This window comes from Callospermophilus lateralis, chromosome 7, assembly GCF_048772815.1.
Source record: "Callospermophilus lateralis isolate mCalLat2 chromosome 7, mCalLat2.hap1, whole genome shotgun sequence".
In the NCBI taxonomy this organism is placed as follows: Eukaryota; Metazoa; Chordata; class Mammalia; order Rodentia; family Sciuridae; genus Callospermophilus; species Callospermophilus lateralis.
Genome location: NC_135311.1, coordinates 122,636,226 through 122,657,720, shown reverse-complemented (window position 1 = coordinate 122,657,720; position 21,495 = coordinate 122,636,226). Strand labels below are relative to the sequence as shown.

The window sequence follows — 21,495 nt, the reverse complement described above, 5'->3', positions numbered from 1 at the left end:
AGTCCAGGAGAAGTCGACTCCGGCAATAGCAGAGCCTGGAGCAGGCCTGTCCCAGCAGAGCCTCCAGGGAGACCACAGTCCTGGCTGGTGCTGACCGGGACCTTGTGGGCCACCCTGAGCCCGGGGACCCTGTGAGCCAGGTCTGGATTCCTGACCCATAGAAACAGACCTGCTCGGGGTGGGCAGCTTTAAACAGAGACGTTTTGTTGCAAAGACAGGGATGCAGGGTCCCAGCCTGGCTTCCTAACCAGAGCCCAGTGGGTGCTCGGGCACCGTCTCCAGCAGGGGAAGGACTTCTGGGGACAAACAAGGGCCGTGGCCTGTCCCAGGTCAACAGAAGCCACTGAGAGACAATGGGCTACCCAGCAGTGGGCAGCTTCCCTGGCCTGCAGGTCCACCATCAATGCTCAGGCCCAGAATGATCAAAGCAAGGAGGCGTGGGCTCCGGAGATCTTGAAGCCCAAACAGGGTCACACCCAGTCCTGGAAGCTGCCCAGCTCTATGGGCTGGGCAGGGGCTAGGGCTGCCCACAGCAGAGGCCAGGTTTTGTACCAGCTGTCCACATTGGGGGAAGGACTGGACACAGCAGGGGATGACTGCACTGAGGAAGGAGGAGCCCCACCTGCCGACAAGGCAGATCCTGAGTGACAGCGGAGTGGAGGGGAGGAGAGGACCACCCAGCACCTGGGGACAGCCCCGAGGAGCATCTGCCATCACCAGCCTCGATTCCCAGGGGAGGAAGGGAGGCACAGAGAGGTTAGGTGACTTACTCCACGTCACACAGATCTTGGCAGCAGAACTGGGATACCAGCCCAGACTCTGGTGGCCCCCCAACAGGCCACATGCCTCTGGCCGTGTCCCCAAATCTGCCCTGGGCTGGTGCAGTGGTCCAGGCTCATCTGAAGATTTGCTCCTTATTCTGCAGGCGACATCTGAAGTGAACTTAATAAACCCCATCTCAGAATAAACCCCCTCAGGTCCTCTCACTGCTCCCCTGTCCCCGCGCTGGTCTCAGGTCACATCCTGGCACGTGGGCGGGGCTGGGACTTGGCGGCAGCAGCAGACCTGTCCCTGATGGTTCTCTCTGAGGCGCTTCAGGTGGTTCCACTTCTCCGCCTTCCTGGCTGGTGGGTCCCAGCAGGTGGGTGGCTGCCCTGTCCCCAGCTTGAAGGTGGGGCCTCTGCCGAGGGCCGCCCTGCTGCCGTGGCTCCCACTGCCCTCCCACCAGGGCCGCTGCCCCTTCAGACGGCAGCCTCACCCCAGTGCTGGCTCCCCAGCCCCCTGCTGCTCCCCGAGCACCCCCAGGTGCTGGGACCCCCAGGCCTCTGCACAGCCGTGTCCCCTTCACCTGGAGGCCCCTCCCCACACCTCCACCTGGAGAAACCCACCCCCAAGGCCCGAGGCTGGAGGAAGGGAGGAGACACACTGCGTCCTGACACAAGCCAAGGGCCCTGCTGCATTGAGCGCCCTCTGGTGGTGAGTCCCCACGCAGCCCAGCACCGACCACAGAGGGGGCCACCAGGGGTCAGTGTCGGGGCTGGGAGAACTGATGCTGGGCCCATAGAGCAGCCTGGCCCAGCACCCTGGCCCTGGGCATCCTCTCCCCTGGGCATCCTCTCCCCTGGGCATCCTCTCCCCTGGGAGGGGGCCTTGCTCTTCCTCCAGGCCCCAGGCATGTGCATCTCCCAGTCCCTGCCCGTCTCTGGTGCCTGTCCTCCTCTCCCCCTTGCTGGCCCCTCCTCAAGGGAGCCCCTCTGTGGGCCGCAGGGTCCTGCCGAGTCTTCTGCTCCTGCCTTGGTGGGCTGAGGTGGGTGGAGCAGGGCTGGTCGCCTGCTGCGGCCCCCTGGCCTGGGGCCAGGCTCTGTCCTGGAGGAGGACAGACCCCCACCCCAGGTCAGGCCGTCCCCAAGTCCCCCAGAGCTCAGCCTCTGCAAGAGCGTCAGGCCCACAGCTTCCAGGTGGGGACCTGCAGGGTGAGGGCAGGCGATGTGAATGGTGGCCACACCAGACACACCGGCCCAGCATCAGCGAATCTGACCACCAGTGGGGCAGGCTCCCCCCAGGGTGACCTTCCTGTCCTGGAAGCGTCTCCTCAAGGGACCCAGAGGGGGGGGCTTCCGTGTCACCAGGTGGCCTGGGGCTGAGGTTCTGACCCGGTGCCAATTTCAGCTCCTCCCAGCCACCCTGCACTTCTGGGGTGGCACAGAGTGGGGTCGCGGGGTCTCCCGAGGGACCCTCCAGCCCTAAGTCTTTGGTTCTCACTCCCCGCGGACGTCTGTGACCCTGCAGTTCCAGGCTCCGTGAAAGGGGGCGCTGGGATTCTGCAGTCAGTCTCCCTGAGGGCGCCGCTGAGTCTGTGAAAGAAGCTCTGACCCCAAGTTTCCGTGTCGCAGATGCCACAGGAGGGACAGCGAGAGCTGAAGGTCCCCGCAGGAGAGGAGGACGGTTCCAGACCTCCCTGCGCCTCAGCATCTGTGGGGTCCCTGGGAGACCCCAACTCCAGCCCCCTCCTGGCTGGCTCACCCCAGTGTCTCCTGCCCACGACCTCCACAGGCTCTGAGGCTGTCAAAGCCCTTGAGCCCAAGGCCTGGGCGGCTGCCCTCTGCTGACCGCTCTGCTGGGGCCCCTGTGGGTCCCTGTGTGTTGGTGACAGGAGCCTGAGTGGAGATTTCTGGTGCGTCTGCCTGGGAGGAGCAGCTGGGGGACAGGAAGCAGGAGCCCTCTGTCACTCGGCCTGTCTCCTCTGATGGCCGCCTGCTCCACCGGGGCCTCCCCCGGCCACTGCCTGCTCTGCTGTGCTGGCCGTGGGCTCTGGGCAGAGGAGCCCAGCCTCTCCCCGTCTGGAGCCCAGGGCCCCGCAGGCCGCTGCGCTGGCCCCACAGCAGCCGCTCCAAGCTCCAGTGGGAGGAGAACGTGGAGGCCCTTGGCCCCTGATTGACGGTCAGCCCCACTCCTGCGGCTGGGCGGAACGGCTGCCTGGGGACGGCCTTGTGAAGGGCAGGGCGCCAGGGAGGAAGCACTGGTCACTGATGGAGCCCCACCCCGAGGGCCAGCTCTGTACTAGGGGGCTTACAGTTTCACCCAGAAGCATTTGCTGGCCACCTACTACGTGCCAAGTGTCGTTTAGCACATCACAAACAAAACAAAGATCCTGCTGGGGTTGCAGTGGGGCCCTCAGGGGATGATGGCAAACACACCCGGAAAGGACCTAGCTGGACCTTGGGGGGGCTCTGGGGGGAAGGGTTCGGGTGGCCAGGGAAGCTTCCTTGAGAAGTGAGCTTTGAGCCGCCCGAGCTCTTGTTTCATTATAACATGTCATTACAGATGAGGAAGCTGAGGATCAGAGAGGTTGAACATGTGCCCAAGGCCACACAGCCTGAGGCAGAGGCAGGACTTCTGTCCATCCAGCCCTGGAGGGGAGCTTCCTCCTTCCCCAGTTCTCTCTCCCCCTGGAATGGAGGCCACCCCTCCATGGAAGTGGGGTCTCAGAAAGCCTGTTGGGGGCCCAGGGCCCCTTATGGGGGATACAGGCCCCTTATGCTGGAGACAGGCTTCGGATGACGTCTTCAGGAAACCCTGTAGGAGCTGGAGCCAGTGACAGCATGACCCACTGTGAGAGGATCAAGGAGGGACCGACCTCCCAGGCCCAGTGTACAGGTGCAGAGGCGGCGGCCTTTGATCCAGGCCCTGATGTGATCCAGGGGCCTCTGATCAGGGGCCTCTGATGTGCAGCTGGTGCCTTGTGAAGCCAGATCCCACCAGGGACAGAGCGGCTCCGCGGCCTCCTGGCTGATCTGACCTATTTTCCACCCTCCCTCGCTTGGACCCGCGGTGGCTGCTATAGTAACCGCAGAGGTGACGGCAGCTCCTGGGACACTGTCTTCCCCCAAGGAGAAGCTCGTGGGCCGGGGCAGAGGCCAGCCGTGCACCCGGGCCCTCTGCTCCCCAGCCTCCCGGTGCCCCTTGCAGCGGGTGCCCTGCCAGCCCAGGAGGAAGCGGGCACCTCTGAGCTCCCTGCTGTGCTGCCCGGGTGGTTCCCGTGTCACCCTGAGGTGGGGCAGAGGTGCCGGCGCCCGTGAGCCCCTCCACAGGCTCCTCTGTCCCACAAGTGATTTGCTCAACACTGGCCTCGGGGACACGCGCTGGGCACTGGCGGGAGAGAGGGGGACAGAGCTGAGCTCGCCCTGAGAAGCCCTTACCCCCCCACACCCTCCCATGGGCCGCTGTAGAGCGCGAGTCTCTGCGCGGATGAGGGACCTACTATGTGCAGGCCCAGGCGCCCCTCGCCAGCCCGACTCGCAGAAGGAGGGTCCGGGGGTGGCAGGAGGGGAGGAGCTCCGCAGGGGCCCCCCAGCTGGTCTCACGCCAGGCCTGGCAGAGGCCACTGGGAGTCCACATTTGGTCAGAGGGCTTCAGGGTCCATCGGGGGTCCTGGAAACGAACCCCCGCAGACAACGGGGACAATGACCCGTCCCCCGCAGGTCCTGTGGGAGGCTGTGACTTGAGGTGCAGCCCTGGGCTCAGAGCAGATGCGGCCGCAGTCTGGGGGGTCCCGCCGTGGAGGCGCGGCCCCTTCCCACACACGGGCCCCTGCTGCCCTCCGCACGGCCCCCTCCATGGCGAGCACTCAGCATGGGGAGGACCCTCCCGTCGCCTAGACGGGCAGCCAAGCCCCAGAGGTGCTGGCACGTGCCCACCATCACCCGGCACACCAGGGACACAGCTCACCCCAGGCTGGGGGGCAGAGTCTGAGGTCCTCCAAGGGGCCTGAGGGGCTACTGGGGGACCCTCGGTGACCTCCGTTAGGGCTGCCCCACCCCACTCCACCCCTTTGGCTACCTTTGTGTAGGTGGGAGCACCCGAATGTCCCTTCCAAACGCCCGAGTGCGAGGGCTGACCATCCCCAGGGCTTGGCAGTGTCTTCCGCTGGTCACTGAGGCCACTAAGCAGGTCGTGGGGCTGCAGCGTGACTGGTAGGTGACCGTGTGCTCCCCCGTGCCTGGTTCCATTGTCCTTGCTACTTGCTACCCACTGTCTGGGGCCCTGGCCTGGGGTCCTGAGCTGCAGCCCAACCCTCCGTGCACGTGGCCACCAAGTGACTCGTCCCTGTGTGGGGCCATGAGGCCAGAGCACAGCCACCTGCGATGCCCACTGTGTGCTGTGGCCTCGGAGTGGTCTCCTCTCTCGGGGCTGGCCAGGGGCATGGCAGGTTGGCTGCTGGCTGGCCCAGTGTCCCCTCCCTAGTCTTTAGGGGCATTTCATTCTCCCTGTTCAATGACGGGCTGGAGCCAGCCCTCCTCTGGTCACACCCGGGCCCCTCTCCAGGCTGGGAACCCTCACGCCTGTCATCCCACCCACCACCCTTCTTCAGAACACAGCACACCAGAGCCCGTGGACCCCTCTTCTCTGGTCTGCAGGCCCATTTCTCAGGTGGGAAAGGTAAGGGCCAGGGAGGTTCCCCAGGGGCAGCCAAGAGGAAGTGGGAAGAGCAGAAGCGGCCGAGACCCGAGGCTGCTTCTGACTCCAGCCCAGCCCCCGCCTGAGGCAGGCCCCGGGCACCTCTGGGCCTCCCTCCTCCAATATCTGTAGAGGCTGGGCACCTGCCCTGCTCCCTGGACCCAGCCCAGTGCCCCGCTCACATCTGTCCTCCTCCGTTCCTCCGTCTGTAAAACCAGTCTGTAAAATGGGTCACTGTGAGGGTCAACGTAGGAAATCGGGTAAAGCCCCAGCATGTCCCAAGTCCAAGGTGCTCAGCAGAGATCCAAGCCTGTCCTCAGCTAAGACCACAGATTTTGCCCCCCAGCGAGCAGAGTGGCGCCTCCTGTGCCAACTCCTCTGCAGCCAGCCGAGCCGCGGTGGCCAAGCCTGCCCGCCACGCTGCAGCTCTGGACGGAAACATGGCAGCCGGGGAGCCCGGAAGCCCCCTCCACACACCTGGCTGCTCCGTCTTGATTGAATTCACACTCGGAACAGAGGGGGCCGCGGAGACCACATTCTCCGTTATGGCCGAGCTCTGGTCCGGGAGATAACCGTGTAATTAAAAGAGGAGAAATGGAGAACGATCCCCTAGTGGGATCCCAGCCTCCCCCCGCGTAAATCCATTTAATGGGCTGGGTTGTAAGGACAAGCCCTTGTGGAAACGGGGTAACCGACCCACGGTGGGGCCCAGAGACCCCACTGTAGTCCAAGACCTGAGTAAGGAGAAAAAAAGTACCCTAATTAGCTGAGTCCCGCTCATCTATAAAAAATAAAAATAATCTTAAAGACAAAAATACTGGCTGCAAAGCAATTTGCCGTCTGCCAACAGACTGTGGCTGCCGGGGACACGCGGCTTCCCCTCGATTCTGCGGTTTGTTTGCGGTTCTGTTAATCAACCCTGAGCAGGGACACGTGGAAAGGGGGCGGAGGGGCTGGATTTCGTGAGGCCCCGGAGCAGATGTGGGGAGAATCCCGATGAGTCTCTGCCGGAGTTTGGGGGTGAAAGCCCTGCCCTCCTCTGAGCCTGGGGACGTGGTGCTGGGGAGTCCCCAGGGAGAACGAGGGCCATGAGACAGCAGGGGTGACAGGGAGGCCGCTCCAGGCAGGGACTCAGGCAGGACGGGCTTCCCAGGAGCGGAGCCCGGTGGGGATTCGCAGGGAGACATGCTCCGGGTCACTGAGGAGCGCCCTCAGGTGAGGGGACAGCGTGGGCAGGCGAGGTGGGCGCAGCTCCAGTCTCACCCCAGCCTGAGCCACCGCAGCTCTGGAGCACCTGGGGCGGCTCCCAGGAGATGGGTCACTGGTACCTGGTGCCATCAGTCACTGGCTCATGCCGTCCCCGTGTGTTCGCAGCTAGCCACAGGCGGCTACCAATATGAACACTCTCACACACTCTCTCACACATGCACGCCACCACACAATCGCAACACACACACTCACATGCAAGCACACAGTTGCCTGCACTCATACCTGCACATTCTCACACATGCACTTACGTATGTACAAAGACCCTCATGTGCCTGGTGCTCACACATGCTTGCCATTCACATTCTCATTCTCACACACACTTTCCTACAAACATGTATATAGACACTGGCACGCTCATGTATGTTCTTACACTAGCATATGTACACCGTTGCATTCCTACACACAAACAGCTACACACACTAGCAGTCACATCTATACCCACATATGCTCTAATAACAAACTTGTACTCTCTTACACGATGATGAACACACACGCAAAATTACAAATGTACCCACATAAGTGCACACTCTCACACTCACATGTGCTCACATTAACACACTCAAAAACAGTCTCCCACACACACTTGCACACTCAGGCACTCACATACAATTAGCACTCACACATGTACACCCACACACACCTACTCACATTCTCAGTCACTAATTCTCTCACAAAAGCTAACACAAAAATAGATCTGCACACGTTCATAACATACACTCATACACACACTCAGACTCACACAGACTCACACCCTAAAACACACAATCACAAATGCACTCATATCTACACACCATCACTCAACATTCACACTCACAGGCTTGAACACACAGACGCAGTCACACTGTCACACACAGTCACCACTCACACACATGCACTCTGACACACTCACTCATACACTTAAACAAAATCATACACACACGCCATCACTTCCCACACACAAAAATTATCTCCCCTTGTGTGCACACACGGACACATGAGTCCACACTCCTAAGCACACATACAGACTATCATGCACTCACAACACACACACACACACACTCACCCACTCTTACACTCACCCATGCATACTCACACACTTAAACATGACAGACATCTCTTACACACTCACACAAATACATGCACACACATACTCAGATGTACTTCTGCACACATATGCACACTCACACACCATGTCTCACATGAGTTCTGACATACTCTCTCACACATGCGTGGACTAGCGCATTCACACACTTTCACATCAATACACACACTAACGTGCTCCCTTGCACACTCACACGTTCCCTCAGACTCACAGACACACTCGAGTGCACACTCAGGCATGTCACACCCTCACTCACACCCTCTCAGGTGACTCCAACACAACCATTTATGCTGTCACAGCAGGTACTCACAGCTGGCCGCCTGGGGTCAGGAGGCAGCCTGGGGTCCAGCAGACCTAGGCCCAGAGCTGTGGCCTCCCTCCCCAACACGGCGTCCTGATCACACTCCTTTGTCCTGTCCCTGCACCAGCACGCCCCCTGACCCAGCCCATCTGTGGGGCACCATCCCCTGCCCACCCCCCTAAGGTCCCTTCTTCTGACGTCCAGTCTTGCCCCTGCCCTCAGGGCTGGCCTGGTCCAGTGGCCTAAGGCAGGTGGGCAGGAGCCCTCGCAGTGTGCCCGGCTCACACCCATCAGCCAGGCCTGGAGCCCACCTGGCTGTGAAGAAAGGCTCCGTGTTCCACCGCCAGGAGTCCTGGGTGTCACTTAGCCAGAGGACGGTCCCCCTCCCCCTGCCACAGCCTCCAGGGCCTCTGCACTAATACTTGGTGGGGGGTCTCCACTGTCCTATTGTTGAGCAAACCGGGCAGGACTCTGCGCTCTGACGCCCCACACCCCGTGCCCTGTGGCCCACTCAAGGCCAGAGGGGGCGGGTGGGCGGGAGCAGCCTCCTGAGTGGCAGCTGCTCAGAGTCCTGCTCGCTCTCTGCTCGGGTGATTCCCACTGGCTCTTCTAACGACCCGAGGCTCTGTGTCGCCGCTGAACCAGCTCCATGTAGGCCACTGATATGGCCTCTGCCAGCCTTCCAGAACATTCTGCACACCTGTGCTTGTTTCCCTCCCTTGCAGGGCAGGCCCAGGTGGCCCCAGCCAGCCACCTGCCGCTCCTGGTCTGCTGCTCACCTTGTCCCCAGCGTCACACTGAGCCTCCAGCTCGGGGGTCACAGGGCTGCTGGCAGGCGGTTCCCCCTCCCTGTGATGTGCACAGATAATCTTTGATCCTAAAAGCAGAACTTCTGAAAGTGTCTGGTAAATTCCATCTGCCTGATCTGAGACCAGCCAGAGGCCAACAGAGGGTTCGCGTCCCTCCAGGCTGTCTCCTGTGGGTCTGGGGGTTCGTTTCTGTGGCTCTTCTTCCCCGTGGGTGGAGAGCCCTGGGCTGGGAACGGAGCCCTGTGGAGCTCCCCTGGAGACGCCTCCAGGCTGGGTGTCCTGGTGACATTGCCCTTGAGGCCACTGTTTGGCCAGCACGGCCAGCTGTCGATCTTCCTGGCCTGTCCCTCCTGCCCATGCCACCCCCCACTCTCCTTCCTTCTTTGCCTCCTATTTCTCAAGGTCATCCAGGTCATAGCCACAGGGGCCTCTCCTCATCTGTTCCCAAGACCTCTTTGGCTGCACCCGGGGCCATGGTGAGCTTGATGCCCAGAGCCTGGAGGGGTGCGCCCGGGAGGAGACAGGAGCACTGCTGTCCCAGCGGTGGCCAAGAGGGATCCCTCTGGAGCCAGACAGTCCTGAGCTGGCCTCTGACCCCCCCTTCACGCCTGTGTGACCTGGGGCAAGTTGCTTAACCTCTCTGGGCATCTACTTCCCTCTCTGTGAAGTGGGGTAAACCTCAGAGGACCGCGTCGACCTAAATGAGGCGGCATGTGCCAGTCACTCGGCGCAGAAACGAATGTCCAGGGACCTGGGCGATTTCAGCCGGCATCCTTTACACAGCTGGGCCCTGTTCCGGGATCTCTGACTTATTACTTCATTAAATCTCTTCTTTTTACAACAAGATTTTCCAGATGTAGAATAGAATCTGCGCTGGGCGCCTTCCCATCTCTCCATGTGCCTATCTGACTACATGTCACAAGCCACCGCGCACAACAAACACCCGGCGATCTGCGACTTGAGAGTTAGGGCCTGCAGAGCAGTAACAGAAGCCCAGGGTCCACTGCGCGGAGATGCGGCCACTGCCCTGGACTTTGCTTCTCGTGTCTTTGCTTTTGAAAGAAAACACAGACTCCATGATGACTTCGCCTGGGAAAGGGGGTGCTCCCAAATTCAAAAAGGGCTGAGCATAAAGGGAAAGATGGATGCATCCGATTCATTTAGACACAGAGCTTGGGTTCACTCGATGGCGCCGCAAATAAACCAGAAAGATAAGCCTCGGTGGGGCAGCCGCTGTTTCCACACATAAGCAGTAAACGACTCTCTCCGCAGTTCAGAGAGACTAAGGATCCCAGAGAAAGGGGGGAAAGGCGTGAAGAGGCCCCTCGAGAAGCAGCCTGAACGGCTGATGAAGGCTTGAAAACCTGCGCAACCTCATTAGTCATCAGATAAATGCAAATGACAGAACCCCGAGAAGCCCCATTTTACACCTGTCCTTGGGAAAAGGTGGCACTGTGACCCAGGTGGGGAGCTGCAGAAAGTCCCCACACCCTTCCTCCAGGGGATGGGTACCAGCTCTTGGAAAATTTGGCATCATCTGGTGAAGCCGATGCCACAGCGGCTCTTCCTCCAGTGCACAGCCCAGGGGTCTGCTGTGCCCCTGCGTCCAAGGCTCGTGCAAGAACGTCGACAGCAGCTTCATTTGCAATAACAACAACCTAGAAACAGCCTCATCAATATTTCTGAGCGAGTGAATGAATCTCTTGAGCCCTCCGGCTTCTAGCTGGAAGCTTCTGAGAACTCCCCACCCCCTGCAGCTTCCTGGCAATCATTGGGCTCCCTACAGACATGTCTGCCCCCCAACAGGCCCAGTGGCCCCTCACCAGCAGTCGGGGCCATCCGAGGATCCTGAGCCAAGAGCTCCCTGTGGCTAGGACCAGGTGTCTGTGGCATCCAGGACGGGGCAGGGCTGTGTCAGCAGCTTCTCCACGTGACAGACCTGTTCCTGCCAGGGCAGGGAGCCCATGGGACACTGTCCAGCTCAGAGACTCAGGACCTTCAGAGAGCCTCCTTTCTAACCCCAGAGAGAGGATGAGAGGGAGGTCGTGGGGCTCCGGAGCTTCAGGGCCACCTCAGGTGGCAGGCCGCAGCAGCCCAGCCGCCCCAGGTGAGCAGGCGGGCCCTCGGGGCACGCCCCTCCTCTCCTCCAGACCCTCCCTGTCTCTCTCTGCCTCTGTCTACACACACAATGACACACAGGACTCACACGTCCCACCAGGCTGAGCTGCAGGACTGGTGGCCCCCTCGCTCCTCTTGGGAATGACAAGGAGGGTTCATTCTCTTTAGGGGACCATCCTGGTTCTTCACTGGAGCCACTGAAGGGCCAGCATCCAGGCCCCACCCACTTCCCGCATTCCTGGGCCTAGTCACATACACAGGAAGCAGGAAGATAAGGGGGAAAGGCAGGAGAACTGAAAGGCAGAACACCTCGCTTCTAGGGATACCAGGACACCAGCCATGGCCCCCTTCTCCCTCCCAGGAGAAGTCTAGGTTACCCCTGCTTCATATGCTTACCTCAGCGTGCTTCCCTAAGTCCAAACTTCAACATGTGAGGAAACAGAACTCGTCACCAATAACTGGCAGTATCAGGGTTGGTGATGGTGATGGTGATGGTGATGATGATGGTGGTGATGGTGGTGGTGATGGTGGTGGTGATGATGATGGTGGTGATGGTGGTGATGGTGGGGATGGTAATGACGATGGTGGTGATGGTGGTGATGATGATGGTGGTGATGATGATGGTGGTGATGGTGGTGGTGATAGTGGTGATGGTAATGATGATGGTGGTGATGGTGATGGTAATGACGATGGTGGTGATGGTGGTGGTGATAGTGGTGGTGATGATGATGGTGGTGATGGTGATGGTAATGACGATGGTGGTGATGGTGGTGATGATGATGGTGGTGATGGTGATGGTGATGGTGATGATGATGGTGGTGATGGTAATGACGATGGTGGTGATGGTGGTGGTGATGGTGGTGGTGATGATGATGGTGGTGATGGTGATGGTAATGACGATGGTGGTGATGGTGGTGATGGTAATGACGATGGTGGTGATGGTGGTGATGGTGGTGATGGTGGTGATGGTGGTGGTGATGGTGATGGTGTTGATGGTGATGGTGATGGTGGTGGTGATAGTGATGGTGGCGATGGTGGTGGTAATGATGGTGATGGTAATGACGATGGTGGTGATGATGATGGTGGTGATGGTGGTGGTGATGGTGATGGTGATGGTGGTGGTGGTGGTGATGGTGGTGATGGTGGTAATGATGGCAGTGGTGATGGTGGTGATGGTGGTGGTGATGGTGGTGATGGTGGTAATGATGGCAGTGGTGATGGTAATGATGATGGTGGTGATGGTGATGGTGGTGGTGATGGTGATGGTAATGATGATGGTGGTGATGGTGATGGTGGTGATGGTGGTGATGGTGGTGGTGATGGTGATGGTGATGGTGGTGATGGTGGTAATGATGGCAGTGGTGATGGTAATGATGATGGTGGTGATGGTGATGGTGGTGGTGATGGTGATGGTAATGATGATGGTGGTGATGGTGATGGTGGTGGTGATGGTGATGGTGGTGGTGATGGTAATGACGATGGTGGTGATGATGATGGTGGTGATGGTGGTGGTGGTGATAGTGATGGTGGTGATGGTGGTGATGGTGATGGTGGTGGTGATGGTGATGGTGGTAATGGTGAAGGAGATATTATCAGTGATGATGGTGTTACCATGGGAGTTGGTCTTTTCTTTAGTCCATTTTATGTTGCTATAACTAAATACCACATTCTATGGAATTTATAAAAAAAGAAAATTGATTTCTTACAAGTGGGAAGTCCAAGGTCAAGGGGCCACATCTTGGGAGAGCCTTCTTACAGGGGAGGACTCTGCAGAATCACAGGTGGTGCAGGGAAGGACGTGGCCGGAGAGCAAGCTGGCCAGAGGGAGCTCAGGTCAGAGCAGAGCGGCTCGCCATCCCCCGTTAACCCATCAGGCCATGAATGGATCGACCCAATCACGAAGATGCTGCCATTGAGACCCAAGCACTTCCCAGAGGTCCTAATTCTCAAACACCACTCTTGTGGGGCTTCAGGGGTTAAGTCTCCAACACAATAAGCTGAAGGGACTCACTCAAACCCCGGGGGGCTGCTGAGGAAGCAGCCGGTGGGGGATGGGCTGGGGACCCACCACCAGGAGGAGGATCCCAGGAGGTGGCCCATCACTGGTCAACAGGCCCCTCTCTCCTGATAGCCTCCGTCCCAGCCTGGTGCCCTCCCCATGAGTTCCATGCCCAGAAGGAGCAGGGGACACCCTGTTGGCCACAATGACACCTTAGTGACACTTATTAGAGTTGCGAAAGGCCGACTTTAACCAGGACGGGTGACAGGAGTGAGGACCACGGCAGAGGGGTTCTGCAGCAGGAGGGAGACTGGGCTCAACTCCAAACACAGCAGGGGCAGGTGGGCATTTATAACCAGGGATGGGTGGGGGCGTCCACTGGGGGTCTCGGGGGTCCTGCTCAACTGGCCCAGCGGGATTCTTCCGAAGATAGGCCAGGGCGCTCAGGCAGCCCTGGGGAGTGGGGGTGGAGGACTGGTCACCCCTTCAGGTATCAAGGGTGACCGACACTGAGGACATAGGGCTGGTGCTAAACCAACGAAGCTGGTATTATGGTTCAGATTTGAGGGGTCCCCCAAAGTTCACGTAGGAGACAGAGCAAGAACGTTTGGAGCAGAATGATGAGGACGTGAGAGCTTTAACCTGACCAGTGGCTCCATCCACGGAAACAGATTGGCCAGGAGGTAACTGGGCAGGGAGGGGCGGGAGGAGGGGGTGACCTGGAGGGTGCCCTCAGGGCTTCTGTTTTGTCCCTGGTGAATGGAGCTCTGCCTGCTTCCTGGAGCCGGTCGTGAGCTGCTTCCCTCCAGCTCGCCCTTCCGCCATGATGTTCTGCCTCCCCTTGGGCCCAGAGCAGTGGAGTGGGCTGTCTATGACCGAGACCTCTGAAACCATGGGTGTGAAGTAGACTTTTCCTCTAGTTGTTCTTGTCAGTATTGATGCACGCGGGCCCCAACCCAGGGCACCACATCCCAGGCCATCTTGGTCCCACCAAGGATAACTTCTACTCGCTCAGTTCACCTTGGCCCAGTTCCACTGTCCCATAGAAGGTGTTCTGTTCTTGGCCATTTTGCTGAGATTCCTGTGTATTTGCTGGAGTTTTGTCTTATCTTTGTCCTCCTCGACTGTCCAGCGTATCTTCCACTGGCCGGCGGTCCACCACATCATAAATGATAATGGCATCTCCGACCCTGCCCGGGGACCTCGGTCTCCATCTCTGGTTTCCTCCTTCAAGCCGACTCTGGTCTCATGGGGTCAAAGAGCAGGGACATTTCTCAGGCTTTTGAAACACATTATAAGACAGCCCCCGGGACAGCTGGCCCAGGTCCTCTTCCTGTGCAGACCCGCAGAGGCCATGCTGAGTCCTCCTGCCCTCCCTCGGGTGGCTCCACTCCTGCCTGAGCCTCCCCAGCCCCTCCCTTGGGAAACGGGAAAGTTTCATTCTGAAATATCTAATCATGTATTTATCTCTAAGTAAACGTCAACATAATTTCTCTATTTCTATTAAGTTTAATTTGCAGCAGATCACGCACTGAGGGTGAGGTCGTGGGTGCTGGGCGGGACGGAGCTGGGATGGGGCTGGGCTGCTGGAACAGGGGCAGCCAGACGGCCCAGGCTGGTTAAGCAGCACCAGGTCCCCCCAGAGGAAGGCCATCTTCCCAGTGGAGCTGTGGACACCCCACCCTGCCTCCCGGGGACCCTCTGCACTCACCTGGCCGGGTGCAGGCCCAGCGTGCCCGAGGCCTCCCCTAGACACTGCTCCCTCCACCGCTCCAGGGGGACACTCTCCAGGGTCCTGACAGTGACCAGCCCAGAGGCAGGACAGCCCAAGTGCCAGGACCCCAAACCCCAGGGGCCCCTCACCAGGAAGGACGGAAGCAAGTGTGTTAACACCCAGCTTCCCCCTGGGGACACATCTGAACCACGTTCTCCAGGGTCCCTAGAGGGTCCAGGAGGGACTGAGCCTGGATCCTGACCTTCCAGCTTCTCCCCCGCCCTCTGCCCCTCCCACTGGGCCTCCCAGGGTCACCACCCGAGGAAGCCACCTGTCCATGGAGGGTCCACCCTGGGACGCCTGGCTCCCTCCCCAGCAGCTGTAGAGTGGAGATTCCAGAGATGCCCAGGGACCTGCCTGGACAGGTTGGGGGAAGGGGAGGAGAGGGGAGGGGCCAGCATGACCCAGAATGATAAACTGGTGTCACATGCACACGTCTATAACACACACACACACACACACACACACACACACACGTGCAAAGTGCACTTACCCCAGGCAGCACCTCCACCCCAGCTGCCCAGCTCCGCCATGCAGGGGGCTTCCTTGGTTGCTAACCACAGAGGCACAGGGAGAGGGGTCAGTGGGTGGGAGGGAGGAAGTGGGGAAGGCTGACTCCAAGGGTCGTGACATCGTGGGTTCAGTCTGGACATGGACCCTGTAGATGCGATGCAAACATGTCCCTGGGGGAGGGGACGCTGAATTTTGTGACCCCAGTTAACCTCTCCTATGCTCAGGCAACCCTCTCCCCCCGCCCATCCAGCTGTCGTAGACCCTTCTACAAGCTCTGGACCACCACACAACAGAGCGGCGGCACCGCAGTCAGCAGCGTCATGTTTTAGGGTTCACATTTGCGTTTACTGACATCGTGTTGATTTGGTTTGTTCTTGTTCACGGCTCAATGTTAGCCCAGAACATCACTAAGCCAACAGCCTGCTCGTCCAGCACCCTGCTGCAGGTCAGCTGAGCTCATACCAGGGAGGAGCAATTATGAATAACCTTGCCAGGGTCCCCGTGGGGTCCATCTGTAGACGGAGGTTTGCATTCCTCTTGGAGACTGAAAAGTGGAATTTCAAAGTCACAGTGTGTGTGTGTGTGTGTGCGCGCGTGCTGGTATCTCACATCTCTTCTAGTGTGAAATGAATGTTGAAAGCTTCTCCCACTTTGGTGGAGATTCTCTTTCCTGGTTTGCAGGAGTTCTGTGTGTGCCTGGGGACGAGTCCTCTGTCAGCTGTACTTGGGTCATGATAATTTGCCCCAGACTGTGGTTTGCATCGTCTTACTTAATGATGTCTTGGAGGACAGAAGGTGTTTCTGTTGGTGAAGTTTAATTTATTACTGTTTTTTTTTTCCTTCTGTGGCTATAACCAAGTGAAGGAGACACTTGCCTAAGATGGTTTTTGTATCTTGTTTGATGTTCAGACTACTTTATCTGAATACAGCATGTGGCAAGGGCCTAGGTTCATAATATGGACGTTTAGTTGTCACGGCACCAGTTGCTGGTAAGGGAACCATCTCAGTCTTAGATGACACAGGAAGGTGGGTTCATTGGGGCCTCTCAGTTCTGTCCCTTGACCCATCTGTCCCTTCTTGATGATTATACCTTCATGGTCTTGAAACCACACAGGACACTCCCTGCAGGTTCTCTTTAAAGATCACGATAGCTATTCTAATTCTATTGCATTTGTATATAATTTTCATTAGCCTTTTTATTTCTACAAAAAATAATTTGGGTTTTTGTGCACATCTGTTAAGTCTGCATATCCATTTGGGTGGAATTATTCTCATATTAATAAAATTGAATCTGCTAATCTAGGAACATGATATGTCTACTTATGTAAAATATTCCTGAGTTTCCTGTGAAATAATTTATGATCATCATAATAGAGGTCTTACATATAAAAACCCTGAAATATTGTGTTTTGGATGCTAAATAAAAATGGTATGTTTTAAAAAACGTTTTTAAAACAAGTGTTTGTTGTTAGCATAGAGGAGGAGTCAGCAAACTTTCCCTGTAGAGGGCCAGAGAGTAACTGGTAGAGGCTCTGCAAACTATATGCAACTCACCATTGTCACCTAGAAGTAACTCTAGACAGTACATGTGTTAGTCAGCTTTGCATTGCTGAAACAAAATACCTGAAATAATGAAGTTATAAAGAAGGAAAGTTTATTTGGGTGTCACAGGTTTAGAGGTTTCCCTTTATAGTTGGTGGGCCTGTGGTGAGGCAGTGCATCAAGGCAGGAGTGCAGGGAGGAACAGAGGTGCTCACTTCCGGTCCAGGATGCAAATGAGGGAAAAGGAAGAGATCAGAGTCCTCCAATCCCCTTCAAAGGCACGCCCCCAGTGACCTGCAACCTCTCACTAGGCCCCTCCTCTTAAAGTGGCCACCACCTCCCAATAGTGTTGCCAGCTTGGGACCTCACCTTCAACACGAGGGGGACAGTCTAGGTCCAAACTAGAGCAAAATGTACACAAATGATCCTTGTCTGTGTTTTGGTAAAAAAGGCATTTACAGAAACTGAAGTTTGACTTCTGTATGATTTTACATGTCACAGAATAGTCTTCTTCCTGGAGTGTTTTCAAATATTTAACCATGTTTAAAGTTCTCTTAGCACACAGGCCATCCAAAACTAGGGGTCAAGGTAGCTTTGGCTCTGGGTCATGGCGATGCCCCGCGTGGGGGATGAATGGATTCTTAAACTTTGACTCATTCAGGCAACGGATCAAGTCCACTCATGGCTTGGCTCATGGTTGCATCCTGAACTTTGTTAAATTTACTAGCAGATTTTTTATTGTTGGGGTTGATTCCTTAGTACTTCCTGAAGGGCTCTGATTCATCCTTTCTAAACTTCGCGCTCTCACTTCTCTCTCTCACCTTGGCGAACCAGTTGGAACCTCTGGGGCAGTGTGGAGCGGGGGGGGGGACACGAGCATTCTCGCTGGCTCCTGGGGGGGACCTTGGTTCAGTCTTTCACTCCTACACCCAACGTCAGCTGTCCACTTTATTAGAAGTTCTTGATTCGATGGAGGAAATTTCTATTTCTAGTGGGTGGAGAGTCTGGGTCACAAACGGCTGTTGACGTGTCAGGTGTTTCCTCGGCATCTATTGAGATGATCTTGTTGGCCCTGCTCCTTTGCTATGCCAGGGTGGTGGGTTACTTTTATTTTCCAATATCGAACCCCTCGCGCATTTCCAACGCGTTCTTCCTGGTCGTGATGTGTTAACCCCTTTCGTGTGCAAACATCTTTCAGAGATCTTCACACCCACATTCTGTTAATTTTCATTCTTTTAACGTCTGTGTCAGGGTTTGGTGTTGGGAAATGAACTGTGAAGTGCACCCTCCACTTCTATTATCTGAAACAATTTGTGGAAGACTAGTTTACTGCATAAATACTGGATAGAATTCACCATTTGGGCCTGGAGCCTTCTTTGCAGAAAAGGTTTTTAATTATGAATACTGCTGTAATTTGGATCTAAAATATCCCCTAAAGATTCATGGGGTAAAGGCTTTGTCACCAGCAGGTGGCATCATTCCCCACTACCATATGCACCCATCATGATGCCAGTGATGCCATAGGCCCAAAGCAACAGGGCCAAACAACTATGGCACAAATCATGAGCCCAAATAAACCTTTCCTTCTTAAAAGTTGATTTATCTTAGATATTTTGTTACAGTAGTGAAAAACTGACTAAGACAAATGTGATTTTTTTTTGAGTCTGTACCTTGACTTTATTGCTTATGTTGCCTGTTCCAATGAATACAATAAACTCCTTTTAGAAAAGTAAGGCACGTGAAAGCCTCTGTGTGAGTTCCATCTCACTTAAAAATTCTATTGGCTGATAAAAGCGTTTCCACTACAGAACTGGAGATCGAGGAAAGCGCATGATGCATTTTGGGAGCAGAATACCTGAACCATTATTAGGTTTCGCCTCATGGCACCATTAACAGGCCAGCAAGCCCAGTGTTTGTTATGTTGACCTGGCGGCTGCTACGACTGCAAAGCCCTAGTCAGCTTATCCACATATGTACAGCCAGGTCCCCAAGTGGTAACCACACAAGATCCGACAGAAGAACAGCATCTAACTGCATCTGGGTGCCCGTTTGTTACAGGGAAGGAATTTGGCATTTTCAGTCTTTTCTTGTATGATGTGCTGCTGACCACGAGGCGTGCATTATACGATGCTGAAGATCATGGAGATTTACTGAATCCAGCCATCTTGACCCGTGTCGTAACGTCTGAATATGTCTGTCAACCCCTGCAAGACAATGCAGCCCTGGGTAAGTCATCAAAGCAATCTGCCCTCGTCCTTGTCTGTCAAATTTCCAAATGAGGATGTCGTGGAACTGGTCAGAGAGCCGGTAGCCTGAGAGTGCTTGCTTGAGCTCGTTCTTGTCAATCATTCCAGAGTTGTCCCTGTCATAGGTGCGGAAGACATTCTGCCGGTCTGTGATGCACTTCCACACGCCTGTGAACTCGCTGAAGTTCATGCCAGCCTTGTTCTTTCCATAGAAATGTTTGTTTGACCTGACAGTCACTGGGTTAAACGGGGTCCATGTGCCATTGGATAGCGCCTGCTGAAGCTCACTGTCTGATATCACCCCACTCCTGTCTTTGTCAACTCTCTGGAAGACGTTCCACAGGAAGCTCTGGTCCAGCAGCGCCCGCGGGCCCGGGCCACAACCCCGGGCCAAGGCCATAGGAGTAGGCGGTCATGGACCCTGGAACCAGCGGCAACGCCACAAATGTGATTTAAATAGTAGATAAGTTATAGGACTACTCAGGGTTTCTATTTCTTCTCCTGTTAGCTTTGTCAGTTTATCTAAGTTGTTGGATTTATTGTCATAAGGTTGTTCATAATTATCATTTGTTATCATTTGAGTATCTGTACAATCTGTGATGATATCTATTCTGCCATTTCTGATATGGCTGATTTGTTTTCTTTTTTTATTCTCATGTTATCCTTATCAACTCAGGGTGGCTTAACCAGCAGAAATTTAGTTCTCACAGTTCAAAGTGATAGAAAACTTGGTTCATGATGAGTGCTCCCTTTCAGGTATAAAGATAGGGAGAAGAGAAAGAACAGGCAATTTTCTAGGGTGTCTCCTTATAATGACACTAATCCTATCAGGCCAGGGCCCCACCCCTATAACCTCATTTACCTGTAATCGTCTCTTTAGACACTGTATGTCCAAATACAGTCACATTAGGAGTGGGAGCTTCAACAGTTTCGTTCTCAGCATATATCTTTGCAGTAAACCGACCTCTGTGACATGTTTCCCTTTGTCTCTTCGATGTTCTGTATTGAGGTCTGCTTTCTTTGCTGTGATATCCATATGAGCTTTTTTATGCCAATCATATTTTTTGCTCTCCACCTGCCTGGTGTTTATGGTTAAAGTGATCATTTTACAAACACCACAAATTTGGATGTTACTTTGTAAACTCACCTAAGAATGCTTGTGTTTTTATTTCAGCTATTTGTGCGTGCTTCCTTAACCATCACCTAGTTTTCTATTTGCTGTTTTTGTTCTTTGCTTCTTTGACCCTCCTTTCCTGTCTTCTTGTTGGAGTAACTGCATGCATCTCAGTATTCCAATCCGTCTCCTTTACTGGCACCTCAATTACACTCCTTTGTGTTGTTCTTGGTGTTGATGTGGTGTTTACTACGTGCTGCTCTCCCGTGGAGCCACCAAAGGTTTGCTTGCACATGCCGATTCAGTGATGAATGTGCATTCTTAATTTATCTCAGTGTGGCTTAAATCACCCTTACGCCACTTTACTTATGTAAGAACCTGTAACAATGCAATTCCGTGTATATGCACTCTCGTTTGTATTACAGTCATATATTTTATTTATTCCTGAGTTGTAAACTCCACAACACATTGCTATTATTTATTCTCTCTTCATTCATTATTACCTGTGCAATAAAGATGACTTTCCAGAGCCCAACTGCTCAGCCACCCCTCTGGTCTTTCTCCACTTCATTGTTCTATTTGGGTTCCTTTAGCGTCATTACCAGGTTCCCAAACTGTCTCATTATTTAATTTCTTCACTCATGTATTCTCTTCCCCACGGGGAGCTGGGTCTATTTCTCCCAGAGCAGCTTGGGGCCTGGAGCCAGGCTCCAGGTCAGTATCAGTTGATCAAGAAGTGAATGCACAGCCTTGGGCTGCAGTTGCTTCTAGAAGGTTTAGCAACCTGGAATTAAGAGAACCCAAAACACGCTGGCGTTGCCGAAATGCAGTGAGCCACGTCTGCGGGCAGGAGTTCCTGCCTTTGTAACCAGAGGCGATCCCTCCGCATCCTCCCGCAGACGTCACGTGCTCCTGTTCCAGAACCCCACTCCCAGGTGCCAGTGACCTGGACGCCTGCACCCCTGCCCAGCAGCTCTCTGTGCAGGACACTCTCCCCCCACTCGCTGAGTCACGGGTGCGATCCAACCACCCAGGGAGTTGCACAGGGTGCGAACTGTCACCCCTGACAGACGGGAAACCCGAGCCTCCCGGAGCAGGCGCAGTACAGGGAAAGTCACATGCCAGTGACCTGCTTCGAATCCGAGCTTGCTATTGGGTGAGTGTCACTGAGCCTTGGTCCCCTTGTATTAAAAATGGGGATAGAGACTCCTGCCTGGCGGGAGAGTGCCAGCCAAGAGGGTTGAGTAGGTGGAACTTGTCTGGCATAAGCTG

The 21,495-nt window shown here is 55.5% G+C and overlaps 1 pseudogene; it reads right to left on the bottom strand.

The window, feature by feature from the left end:
- Positions 1 to 18,983: 18,983 nt before the first annotated feature.
- On the bottom strand, positions 18,984 to 19,525 carry LOC143404838 (programmed cell death protein 6 pseudogene; annotated as a pseudogene).
- Positions 19,526 to 21,495: the final 1,970 nt, after the last annotated feature.